This window comes from Phyllostomus discolor, chromosome 4 (genome assembly GCF_004126475.2).
Source record: "Phyllostomus discolor isolate MPI-MPIP mPhyDis1 chromosome 4, mPhyDis1.pri.v3, whole genome shotgun sequence".
NCBI lineage: Eukaryota > Metazoa > Chordata > Mammalia > Chiroptera > Phyllostomidae > Phyllostomus > Phyllostomus discolor.
Genome location: NC_040906.2, coordinates 126,011,173 through 126,024,456, shown reverse-complemented (window position 1 = coordinate 126,024,456; position 13,284 = coordinate 126,011,173). Strand labels below are relative to the sequence as shown.

Here is a 13,284-nt window from a genome sequence, read left to right as displayed (position 1 = left end):
TATGAAACAACCCATACAGAACTTTACAAGATTGAGGTACATTTCTGTTTACAAAAATGGAAGTTAGAATTTTGATAATACAAAATATTACCCATTTGTAAGTATAAACCCACTGAGTACCATAAAAATAATTAGATAAATCTGCAGATCTTGGTCAAAAAATAAAAATACTAATTTCAAATGAGCACTTTGTCAGAAGAATAGATATGTTATTAGGTGTCATTTGGGGATTCTCCCAAAAACTTGTCCTTGAAATGTTTAATCATGTTAAAGTTATTCTGAACACAGTGCATTGAAATTAATTTTAATAAAGTCCTAAGTCTTGTGCTTTTCAACAAAAGTGATAAAAGCTATAAAGCATGACTCATTTCTCTTATGTTTTGGGGTTACAGTTCTGTTATTATGTGAACTTACTTCAGCAGAAAAAATTAAGTGGGTGTTTAAATGAATTATGAGTAAAGATGCTAATCACTAAAGTGAAATTGGAGTAAACTAAATATTCCAGAGCAGCCCTGAGAAGTTTAGAAGTATTTTACAATTTGATAAAACAGAGCTGTGTGAGACTTAAATTTTTCAAATAAATCATCCAGATTCATACCCAAATTTTGGTTTCAAGAAATATATATATCGCCCTGACTGGTGGCTCAGTTGATTGGGTGTCCACCTCCTGCAAAGCGAAAAGCTGCCTGTTAGGTATCCTGGTCAGGACGTGTGCCTCAGTTGTGGGTTAGGTCCCCTGTCCCAGCTTGTGCAAGAGGCAACCGAACAATGTTCCTCTTTCACATCAATGTTTCTCTCCCTCTCTTTCTCCCTCCCTTCCCCTATCTCTAAAAATAAATAAATAAAATCTTTTTAAAAAAAATTATGTATATCTACTCTTAAGGCAGGTAAAACTTGCAACAGGATCAGGATCTTTTTTTTTTTTTTTTTTGGAGAATGCTAAAGTGGTAGGGGAAATGACTTTTATTTTTTTAATCTTTACTGTATTTTTTTACATTACCTTTTAGGCTCCTTATACCCCCTCTCCCCATAATCATCACACTGGTGTCCATGTCCATGAGTACTTTTTCTTTTTTGCTCAATCCCTCCACCCCCTAGCCCCCACCACTTCTCAGCTGTCATCCTGTTCTCCATCTATGAGTCTGTCCCCACTTTCCTTGTTACCTCAGTTTGTTCATTAGATTTCATGTATGAGTGAAACTTCTTCAAATGCCTTAAAAGTTACTTGTTTTCCTGTTGTCCAGACTTGAACTTGGGAGCTTTACTCATCTCTACTGTGAAGATTAATAAATAGAAATCTCATTTAAAAATGGATTCAAGCCCTGGCCAGTGTGGCTCAGTTGGTTAAAACATCCTCCCATACAAAGGTCATAGGTTCAGTTCCTGGTCAGGGCACATACCCAGGTAGTTGGTTTGATTCACAATTCACAGTCGCGACCTGTTCCCAGTATGGAGGCATATAAGAAGGCAACTAATCAATGTTTCTCTCTCACACTGATGTGTTTCTCTCCCTCTCTTCCACTTTCCCTTCCCCTCACTCTAAAAGCAATAAAAGAAATGTCCTGTGAGGATATTTCTCATAGTGAGGATTAAAAAAAAAAAAAAACAGAAAAAAAAAGATTCCAGAGGTTAGAAGAGAGAACTCTCATGAGTCTCTTAAGACACCGCAGGAAATCATGTACCTACCTTGCATCTCCAATAGGAAGTGATACTACTTTACTACTACTGCTTGCCCAGAAACAGCCCAGCCAATGAAACATCACTATACTTTTAACTTTCAGTTTCCTCCAATGGACTCTTTCTTTACAACAGTTCTTCCCAAGTCCATTAAAGAGGATTCTCCCTTCTAGAATTGCGCTTGGTTTGCCATTAGACTGCATGTCCTGAATTGCAATTCTCTGTTGAACCCAATAAACCCATTTTACTGGAGAATTATTTGGTTATTTGTTTAAGAATAATCCTCTGTCACCCTGGCTGGTGTAGCTCAGTGGATGGAGTGCGAGCTGCGAACCAAAGCATCGCAGGTTCGATTCCCAGTCAGGGCACATGCCTGGGTTGCAGGCCATGACCCCCAGCAACCGCACATTGATGTTTCTCTCTCTCTCTCTCTCCCTCCCTTCCCTCTCTAAAAATAAATAAATAAAATCTTTTTTAAAAAAAGAAATTCAGAACCATATTTATACCATGGTCCCATAAAAAAAGAAAAATAATAATAATCCTCTGTCAATTCTCTCCCCAGGATATCTCATCAAGTCTTACTTCAGGAAACAACATATATCCACAGATGAATTGCAAATCTTCAGATTTGACTGGTCCCCTAGGTTCCAGACTCATATGTTCAGGTGGTTTTCTGGACACCTCCCTGGACATCTGACAGGTTTTCTTTCTTTACATTTAACATGCCCAAGTTAATTCCTATAAAAGGATATTTGCACTAGTTGTTCCATCTGCCTGGAATGCTCCTTATTTTCATTCCTAACTTAGTCCCATGGCACCTCCTTACAGAAGCCTTTTAGGCTACCCATTTTAAAAAGAACCTACCCTCTCTGCCATGCAGAGAGGCTTTATCATCTGGCTTTATTTAACTTACAGCACTTATCATTATGTAAAATAATAAAGGTATTTGTTTACTTGTCACTGCCTGTGTCCCCTCACTAGAATGGAAGCTCCTCAAAGGCTACCATGCTATTATATTCTTAATTTGTCAGTGCCCCTGTCATTTAGTTATTGCATATTTTGAGTATCATGGCTGTCTTAGATAAGGTCTGTTGTCTTGCATTTCAAGTACATTGGGATCTATGTTCCATTCTTTCCTCATTGGGTTTCATAAAAGAGAAATAACTAGGGATCTATCAATCAATTAATCTACCCACCTACCCATCTACCTGTGTATCTATCTATCTGTCCATCCATCACCTCACTTGTTTGCCTGCCCCTCCTCCACACTTCACAAAACTGATCCACAGTTCCTGATTGCCTGTTCCTGTATGGTTCAGGACCATTCAATCTGTGTGTGAATCTTAGTATAATTTGTAAAAAGAATTTATATATTTTTTAAAGATTTATTTATTTATTTTTAGAGAGAGAGGAACAGAAGGAGAAAGAGAAGGAGAGAAACATCAATGTGTGGTTGCCTCTTGTGCACTCCCTACTGGTGAGCTGGCCCCACAACTCAGGCATGTGCCTTTACTGGGAATTGAATCGATGGTCCTTTGGCTCGCAGGCTGGCACTCAATCCACTGAGCCACACTAGCCAGGGCTATAAATTTAAATGAGTGCAACTCAGACAATGGAGATCCATGAAATGAACTGTTGAACATGTGTCATATGCACTCATCTGTCTAAGACAATGAAGTCAGGGACTTCTGGTCAAGATGAAGGCATGGGTAGACATGCTTCACTTCCTCATGCAACCACAGAGAGAATTACAACTATATCTCAAAACTGATAACAACCATAACTGTCAGAAAATTGAGCTGTATGCAAGTCTGACAACCAAGGATTTGAGAAGGCCACATTTATCCAGACAGGTACCTTTTCTTTCTTTTTTTTTTAAAGATTTTATTTATTTATTTTTAGAGAGGGAAGGGGGGGAGAGAGAGAGAGAGAGAGAGAGAGAGAGAGAGAGAGAGAAACATCAATGTGTGGTTGCTGGGGGTCATGGCCTGCAACCCAGGCATGTGCCCTGACTGGGAATCAAACCTGCGACAGTTTGGTTCACAGCCCGCGCTCAATCCACTGAGCTATGCCAGCCAGGGCGACAGGTACCTTTTCTAAGACAGGGAGTCAAAGCAGCTCTACCTAATACACAGAAGCAAACACAGGGAGACTGCAAATTGAGGAGACAAAGAAACATGGCCCAAATGAAAGAACGGGAGAAAACTTGAGGAAAAGAATTAAACAAAACTGAGATAACCAACCTATCACATGCAGAGTTCAAAACACTGGTGATCAGGATGCTCAAAGAACTCAATGACTATGGCAAAAACATAGAGGAAGAAATGAAGGTTACATTAAGTGAAATAAAGAGAAATCTACAAGGAACCAACAGTAGAGAGTATGAAGCCAAGAATCAAATCAATGATTTGGAACATAAGGAATGAAAAGGCATTCAATCAGAACAGCAGGAAGGAAAAGAATTAAAGAAAAAACAAAACAAAACCAGGATTGGCTTAGAAACCCCTGGGACAACTTTAAATGTGCCAACATCTGAATCATAGGGATGCCAGAAGGAGAACAGGAAGAGCAAGAAATTGAAAACTTATTTGAAAAAATAATGGAAGAAAACTTCCCTAATTCGGTGAAGGAAAAAGACATACAAGTCCAGGAAGCATAGAGTCCCAAAGAAAATGACACAAAGAGGACCACACCAAGGTACATTATAATTAAAATGCCAAAGGTTAAAGATAAAGAGAGAATCTTAAAAGCAGCAAGAGAAAAGCAGAGAGTTACCTACAAAGGGCTTCCCATATGACTATCAGCTGATTTCTCAAAAAAAAAATTTTACAGGCAAGAAGGGACTGGCAAGAAGTACTCAAAGTGATGAAAAGCAAGGACCTACAACCTCGATTGCTCTCTTCAGCAAAGCTATCATTTAGAATGGAAGGGCAGATAAAGTGCTTCCCAGACAAGGTAAAACTAAAGCAGTTCATCATCACCAAGCCATTTTTATTTCATAAAAAGAAGAAGATCAAAACTATGAACATTAAGAGGGCAACAAATTTACAACTATTAACAACTGAATTAAAAAAAAAAAAAAACAACTAAGCAAACAACCAGAACAGGAACAGAAGCATAGATATGGAGATCATTTGGAGGGTTATCAGCTGGGAGGGGGAGGAGGAAGGATGGAGAAAAGCTTCAGGATTAAGAAGCATAAATGGTAGGTACAAAATAGACAGAGAGATATTAAGAATAGTATAGGATTGGAGAAGCCAAAGAACTTATATGCACCATCCATGGACATGAACTATGGGTGGGGATTGCTGGAGGGGTGCAAAGGGGGAAAATTGAGACAACTGTAATAGTATAATCAATCAAATATATTTAAAAATAAAAAAGTAAAATACCTATCATTAAAAAGAAGATAATAAAGTAAATCTTGGTATATATTCGCATTTACAGAGAGACAGGTTATGTAGGAAAGCCTAATAAATATATGCTCCAATATGAACTATTAAAGTGGCTTTCTGAATATATTTAACAAAACAGCATGCTTCATCTATGAAAAAGTGAAAGTTTGCAAATTAAATGCCTTAAACAGATGTGTTTTGCTTAGGTATGTTAGGAACAGCTATAAAAAGTCAAGTGTTATAAATATTTCATGGCAAAAAAAATCCCCCAATCTTGGACTATTAAAAAATAGAGGTTTAAAAACAGTAATAATGTGAAAATTGTAAAAGTGGGCAGAAATTTATTTGATTAAAATGTCAAAAATATTAAATGTCAATAATATATCTAGTCAGAAAAGATTTAATTTTAATTTACATAAAGAGCCACATATATAATCAAAATATCCAAAACAATCTCACTGTGTAGCAATCCTTTATTAGTCTTTTCCCCTAGGATTCACTTTTAATAAAATCTGCTTATACAGCTATATCACAGTTGAAATACAGTGATCCACTTTTGTTTTCCCCCAGAAATTCCCCAAAAAATCTGATTGGAAAACTACCCCACACTAGTTCAGACCTTTTATCGTCTTCAAAGAATCTCCTTTGGCTCCTCTCGCTTGTTTATAGAACACTAGCACACACAGAAATGAATCAATACACTGGAAGTGAATACATCTTTAAATGGGTAAAAAGCTGCTGGATTTGTATAGATGCACTTCTCAGTTTTATAGGTTACATGTAAACCTAGAAATTGTGAAGAGGTTACTCTTCACAATTGTGCTTCATTCCTCTGACAGTGGTTTGAACATGGAAGACTATAAAGACTGAGACAAAGCTGATGTTTACAAAACTCTGGTTACAGTTGCCTAAACCAGACCTGACTCAGAAAATGTGCCTGCCAGCTCCTTTGTGTCACTTTCATTTGTCTTTATGGCCCGTGTAAAGGGGAAGGGGATTGCATGGCCACATGGTATCATGACTATCAGTGGTGATTTTTCATTCTGCATAATTTACTTGTGTGTGTACATGTGTGCAGGGGTGTGAATCTTGCTCTTCCCACCCCTTTGCTGTTCAGAGTTGTGATTTCAAAGGCAGGAATCATCTCTTAGTCTCTCAACTTAGATCCCACCCCAAAAGTGTGGCTAATATTTACCAATTCATACAAAATACATTTTTAACTGGGACGACCTTGGCACTCTTCTGAAGGTGTTATTGTCATATTATCTAAAACTATGTTTTCTTTGCCTCAGGTTCAACTATCTTCTATACAAGTCAAGATAATTATTCACATGAAATATATACAAAATAAATTGAACTACTTGTGACCTTCCCCAAATGATGGTATCACTATGTTGTGATATTAAAATAAAAGACAATTAGTTTCCCAAACTCAAATACTAATGATTTTATTAAGTTGTTCACTCTGTATGTGATACATAAACATACCTACTTAGGATGCTAAAGGGCTAATGCCCCAGCTCTCTGGCGAATCATATTTTGGATTCAATACCCTTGAAAAGATTTTATGCTCTTTAAGATTTCTCACACTAACTCTTCTACATGTAAGATTTAACCCACTAAAAGGGAGTATATCTTCTCTAAAAACAAATACAGAATTTCGCCCTAACCAGGTAGTTCAGTAGGTTATAGCATCATCCTGCTACACCAAGGCTGCAGGTTTTATCCCTCTCCAGGGCACATACAAGAATCAACCAATAAATGTGTAAATAGGTGAAACAACAAATTGATGTTTCTCTCTCTCTCTCCCTCAAATTAAAAAATAAATAAATAAAAATAAAAACATAATTTAAAATAGCTTGAAGACCCCATCTCAATAACGAGGCTCTGTGTCAAGGCTTTGAGTATGCTCCAGTGTGATTGCTTTGTGAAATCACACTTTTAGATATGAGTGTACTTACTAGAATTGGTCTAGTACTGTACAAATAAACACTTTTGCAATAAAGCACTTTCTATATTACTTTCAATATAGATAAACTGATGAGGTTTTCTTTTTTGCTTGGCATTAAACATAGGAAACATAGACTTCTGTCACAATTTAAAATTTTTTGGTATCATATTTACACTGAGATTAATTTTAAAGAAAAGTCCAGTTATATTTATGAGTGGTCCCTACTTAGTTCTTTGGACATTTGGATTTTTCTGCATTAGACACTGATACTTTACCTTTTCTGTGATAAATTTAGTCTTTAATCAATCAATTAACATATGTTTTAATAAACTGCATAGTGAGGCTATCAGCATGTCAATATGCAGTTTTAGGCAATGAGGTAGAAGATGTCACTTTTTAGTGCTTTGAAAACAGCCTTTTCTTACCAAAGTGAGTAATGCTTATATAATCAAAGAAGCAACCTGATGACAAAAAAAAAAAAAGAACTAAGGCCCTTTGAAATAAAAATTTGACAATAGAAGTAGAAATAATGAGTTTCCCATGGATACTCTGTGAAGATCTTAGTTAACATTATTTTATGGTACCCTCAATGAGAAGTGATCACAGAGAATTTTAGATTAGAATGTGACATGCTCATTATCATGTAGTCCAAACTCTTCACCATGCAGTTAAAATCCTGAGGGGCCAATGGAATTTAAGTACTTGTCCAAAATCACAACTAACTCAGATCCGTTAATATTCAATTTTCCAAATGATTAATGAACATACACAATATCTGATGAGACCTTCAGAGACTATGAAGAATGTATTAAGTAAATGAACCTGATCCATTAATTTCTGTTTGTACTTATTAATGATACCTGAGAACCCCACGGTGAACTTCCTGAGGCTCAGAAACAGTACCTTGTTATCTTCATACCCCGAGAGTGGAACACATTGCTTGATGCACAACTGTCAATATATATGTTTAATGAATGGATGAATAGAATGCAAATTCACTTACAACCTTCGGATATCAGGACTGTATAGCTTTCGTATGACTTCTTTAAAATGGGCCACTGACAGTAACATGGGGATTACACCTGACCCTCTGCCATACTCAAGAGGCTGACCACCCACCTTACTTTCCCCAGGGAAGGGCACAGTCTACAAATTACTTGATACATAGCTCAAAAGATAAATGTCACGTATGTGCCTTGAGGGGACATCTGGCCTCTCTCCTAAGGACTTTGTGAAAATAAAACAAAATACAAACTGGGTAGTTATTAGATGTCCCCAGAGGAAAATAATCCTCATGTCATTCATGATAATGTTATTCAAGTACTTTCCAACATCAGTGTACCCAAAGGGGGAGAAAATTCCTTACATTTAAGTCATCTCTCCAACCCAGGCTTATCTTCCTTACAGCATCATAGCTGCTGAAAACATCTTTTGCCTCCCTGATCTTCCACCCCTACCTCCTGTGCATAGCCTCCTGTCTCCTTGGTAAACCCTCCTCCCCAAGTCTCACGCCAAAGTGCTCCCACTCCACTTATCCCCTTTGTCCCACACATGCCCTTTCTGTTGGAGTTCACCATGTCCTAGCTCCTGTGTCACTGCCTCACAGTGCTCAGTCTCCAAGGACTGGCAGTACCTATCCCTCTGGGAACCCTACTCACCCCTGTAGGCTGTGTGTGACAAGACACCTCAAAATAGCGTCCAAGTCCACTGGCGCACCTCTGTAGGAAGGAGGCACCACCTGAAGGCTCCAGCACATTTTCTCAGAGGAATGTTGATGGAATGATTTTTTGATGGAGCTTAGGTATTATTTGTACACAATTTAACTTATTTGTATAAAACGGTATCCTTAAAATCAAAACCAACATTTAGAACTACCGTATTTTGCCATGTACAATGTGCACCCATGATTTGTGCACATTACACACAGGACTGTTATATCTGCCATGACACCCCTAGTATGTAATCATTATACCCATGTATAATGTGCATCCTTATCTTTCCCTCAAAAATTTTGGAAAAAATACACATTATATGCAGTAAAATGTGGTATATTTCCATGCGGGGGCTGATAAGGAGGGAATGCATTCTGACTTTAAATGATAAAGTCACCAACAAAGTTCTAAAATACATTCCATTTCCAAATTAGAAATAATTAAGTGAACAAAAATACATTTCATAGTTAACAGTAGCATTATGTTTAACACACTCTGGGAATGGTGAAACATCCCTGGAGCACTGATAGTTAGTAAGTTACAGAGGGACAGACATGCAAACCTACCTAACTAGCTAAACAAGCCCGACTTGCAATTTTACAAGTAATATGTTAAGTTAACCTAACTGGAGCCTTTTCAAAAGGCCTCCACCAACCAGATTTATGTTATGGAAGAGGCCTGGTTGACTGGGGTCACATTTTCACCACAAGATTCTGTGGACTTAAAGTACAATATTACTCATTATTGAATAATGTAATTGAATGGGAAACAGATAATTGAGTTGTTGCAGGGTGACAGTCAAGAAAATACTCAGTGTATGAACCTCTACCATAAACCGTAAGGGGCTATGGTATCAGGAGGGGACATGATAAAAACAATAATAATATTAACCCATCCCAAAAGAGTTTTTTCAGTTTTAGGTAAAGTAATAATCTCCATAGAGTAATCACAAGAGACATCACTGAGTCAGCAACCAGAGGTGTGGTTTGTCTGCATCTGTGCAATCTCTTCCAGCAACTGTTCTACTGGTGATGCTTCCCACAATACCTTCTGCGGTCTAGAATGTGCCAGCCATAAAGGCAGGATCCACCCAGCCCCTCAGGCAGGCTCTGCAGGGTGCAGTCAGCACTGGCAATAGGTGTGTACACCACGTGTGACCTGAGCGCAAAAGCAAGGGGGGTGGAATTTGGAACTGAAATCTGTGGGGGCTTCTATCATTCTGGGAACTGTAGGAAGACTGGGAGAAAACCAACAAAACAAAGGACCCTCTTTCATCCTGTTTCACACCATTCTCATTCTTTATTTTGAAAAAAACAAAAAGACCAGCTTTCTGTCCTCACAAGTTTCTTTCATCACTATCCCATTGCTTGTCAGGACTGATTCAGCCTCAGTCATGGATTTCCCTGGGGCCCTACCATTTGTTGGGGATGAGAAAGAAAAGAAGGGAGGTGCCTGTCAGTAAGAAACCTGGCAAAATGTCCAGCAAGTAGGAATCTGGAAATGAGGTATTGAACATCACAGCCTAGCCTAGACTGCTTGTCACCAGCCTGGCTTTTTCTTAATGTTCTAGCCTCGTTGGTTCTCACATCTACTTTAAAGTCAGCCCCACATATAGTCAACAGGCTATCCTGTGTTCCCATCACCTCCTGACCGCAGGGGTGTCCAACCAGCCGGCCACGTGGGGCCCAGGAGGGCTATGAATGTGGCCCAGTACAAAATCATAAATTTACTTAAAGCTTTTCCTTCTTTGTCCATCAGTTTTCATTAGTGTTTGTGTATTTAATGTGTAGCCCAAGACAAGTCATCTTCTTCCAGTGTGGCCCAGAGATGCCAACAGGTTGGACACCCTAAAGCATTATGGTCTCTTTCCAGATCCATGCTTTCAACTAACACACGCACGTGGTCTGCCTCCTCACCCACTATATATCAGTGATAATTCTCTCAACATGTCACAAAGAATAAGACTAAAGTTTCCAAATACTTTCCCAGGAGCACCTAGTCACATGTTCCTTTTAAGGTCACTACCACCTAGAACAGTGGTTCTCAAAATCGGATACAGTATATACCAGAATCTCGTGGCAAACGAATCAAGGACACGGACCCAAGCTTAGGCCAACTATGGCTCAGCTATGCTCTGAGTCAAGTTTGAGCTATGGCTAAGCTTAGGCCCGCTATGCTCTGAGCGCTTTCAAGTTTGGAAAACAGGGTCTCCACTATTCTGGAGGCGGAAGTGGGATTGGATACAAATAAATTTTTTTTTCTCAAGAAAAACTTTTCCTTTTCCAATCCTGCCCCTCACACGAGATGTAAAGAACACCCCACGCAGCTCTGCAGCCTAGGCTCCTACCTGCACTTCCCGCCGTCCACCCCCTACACTCGAGCCTCTCCACTCCCACCCTTTGCTTCCTCCCTCAAGGCTCTCCCCAGCCCTTCTCCCAGGTCCTCCGCAGCCCCCTTGGAAAGAAAGAGGAAACAAATCCCGCGTCTACGGGGGGCGGCGCCCGTCCCTGGGGAAACAGAACCCACCTCTGTTGAGACTTAACTTCTCAAACTTCCCAACTCCCTCTCCCGTCCACTACGAGGAAAGAAAAGTAGACAAGGCAGAGGAGACAGAACTCGCTGCACTCTAATGGTCTTTGCTCCCGAGCGCGGGCTTTCCTTCCCCTCTGCGGGGCCGGGCCCAGGTGGGGACCCTGGCGTGAGCCGCAGCCCTGAGCCCCTTCCGCGCCACCCGACGGCACCGGGAGGGGAGCGAAAGCCCCACTCACCTCCAGCAGCGCTCGATTCCGCGCGCAGCCGCGCCCGCCGCCGACGGTGTGCGGCCCAGGAAGCGGCGAGCGGGAGGGAGGGAGGGGAGGGGAGAGGAGGTACCTGGGGAGCGTCAGGTCGGAGGAGCGCGGCTTATTCCGGCCCGAACCGCGCCCGGCGCCCCCGGGGCTTGGTGCAGAGCTGAGTGAGGGCGGGCGTGGGGACCAGTTACAACAAGTCCGAAGTGTCACACCAAACTCCGTGCAGCCAAGAAAGGGCCTTGGAACCTGTCTGAACTCAAAAACCCAATCCTCTACCAACAAAGTAGAGAGTTTTTCTTTGCTATCCGGTCTCGTAACTACCTAGCAATTACAAGTCCCCACACCTCGGCCACTGCAAGCGGAGACAGTGGCGCTCACCTGGGCAGGGGGTAGACCTCGAGGAGTAGGGCTATACTCCCATTTCCCGCCCTTCCTGGCTCCGGAAAGCTCCGAACCGTAGCCCAGTGCGCTGCTGGGCTAGATCCAGGGTTCCACCACAAAGGAGAGAGTGGGGCGGATCCAACCCACGGATGGTAATTCCAATCAGCAGCCAGCAATGCAGACCCCTACCCAGCCACCTGAGTGTTTCCGGGCTTGGAAGAGGAAAAGTGGAAGAAAAAGTGCTTGTGCGTTTACCTTTTTATCTGAAAGAAGAATTTGAAGTATCATTAAAGATTTGGTTCAGACTTCAGACTGCCTTGGTTACTGACTTGGAATGAAAAAAACACTGCTTTAAATAGGAACACCTGAATGATAAGCAGGTTACTCTCAATGAGGGGCTATGGAGCAACGTTATGGAATTAGAGTTTTTATAATTTGGTTTTAATATAAAAACAGCAATTAATAAAATTTACTTTTATTTTTTTGTCTACATCTCAGTTACTCAGCCATAATTGTTTCTAGTAATTGTATGACCATATTGTCTTCAAGATGTAGCCATTAGCAGCAATCGATAAAAATGCAGCCTCTTGCTGGAGGAATGAAAGTAAGGGTGGTTAGGCATATTTTAAGGTTCTAGCATGATATGTAAATTACCATTAAATGAAATTGACCTTAAAAATGACTTTTCTGGCTATTGTGCTCTGAATGAAACACTTGGGAAAATGCTAAACTGTTGCCATCTGAAATAGGTTTTGACTGAAGAGGAGATTTGGACGGGGGAATGAGATTTGCATATTCTTAGAGCAAAGGCCAAAGGCAGAAAGTAAAAGCAACTTCCAGAGCAATAACAAAACTAAGATTCCAGACTGTGGGCATCTGTGATCTATACTTTTTTCCTTCTTTTTCCTTCAACAGCATACAGAGAACCATTCTGTTTTATATATTTAATTTTTTTCTTACACTCTTGCTAATTTCCATGTCTCGCCTTTTAATAATTTTGCAATTCTGGGCTTCATTTTCGACATGCTATTGTCTCACTCACTCAATACATGTTCTCTGTGTGGTAGTTTATTTGCTGGTATGCTTTTTAAGCATTCAAAAATAATTCTGAATGCTTTTTAAAGAAGCAGTATTTATTTTGAATAATATTCAAAATATTTATTTTGAAACTGCATTCATAAATATACATGTACTCATAAAAACAGCAAGAATATTTAGACTCAACAAATTAAAATGGGCTCATGGGAAATCTAATTTTACTGATATGCACTCATACATAAATCAAGTGAAACCACAAAGAAGGATATCTACTACAGTGTTAATTACTGAAGGCAAATAAAAGAGAAGAAAATGGCTCTGGTTGGTGTGGCTCAGTGCAT

General features: G+C 39.9%; 1 protein-coding gene across 2 annotated transcripts in view; it reads right to left on the bottom strand.

The window, feature by feature from the left end:
* FAM83B (family with sequence similarity 83 member B) overlaps positions 1–12,093 on the bottom strand; it is an 84,919-nt gene extending 72,826 nt beyond the window's left edge. The window contains exon 1 of one of the 2 annotated variants that reach the window (XM_028509654.2): positions 11,903–12,093. The gene's annotated coding sequence lies outside the window, so the exon portion shown is untranslated. Of the gene's footprint in view, positions 1–11,503; positions 11,864–11,902 lie in introns of those variants that run through there. The other variant, XM_036024257.1, reaches the window with a different exon arrangement.
* Between the last annotated feature and the right edge of the window lie 1,191 nt (positions 12,094–13,284).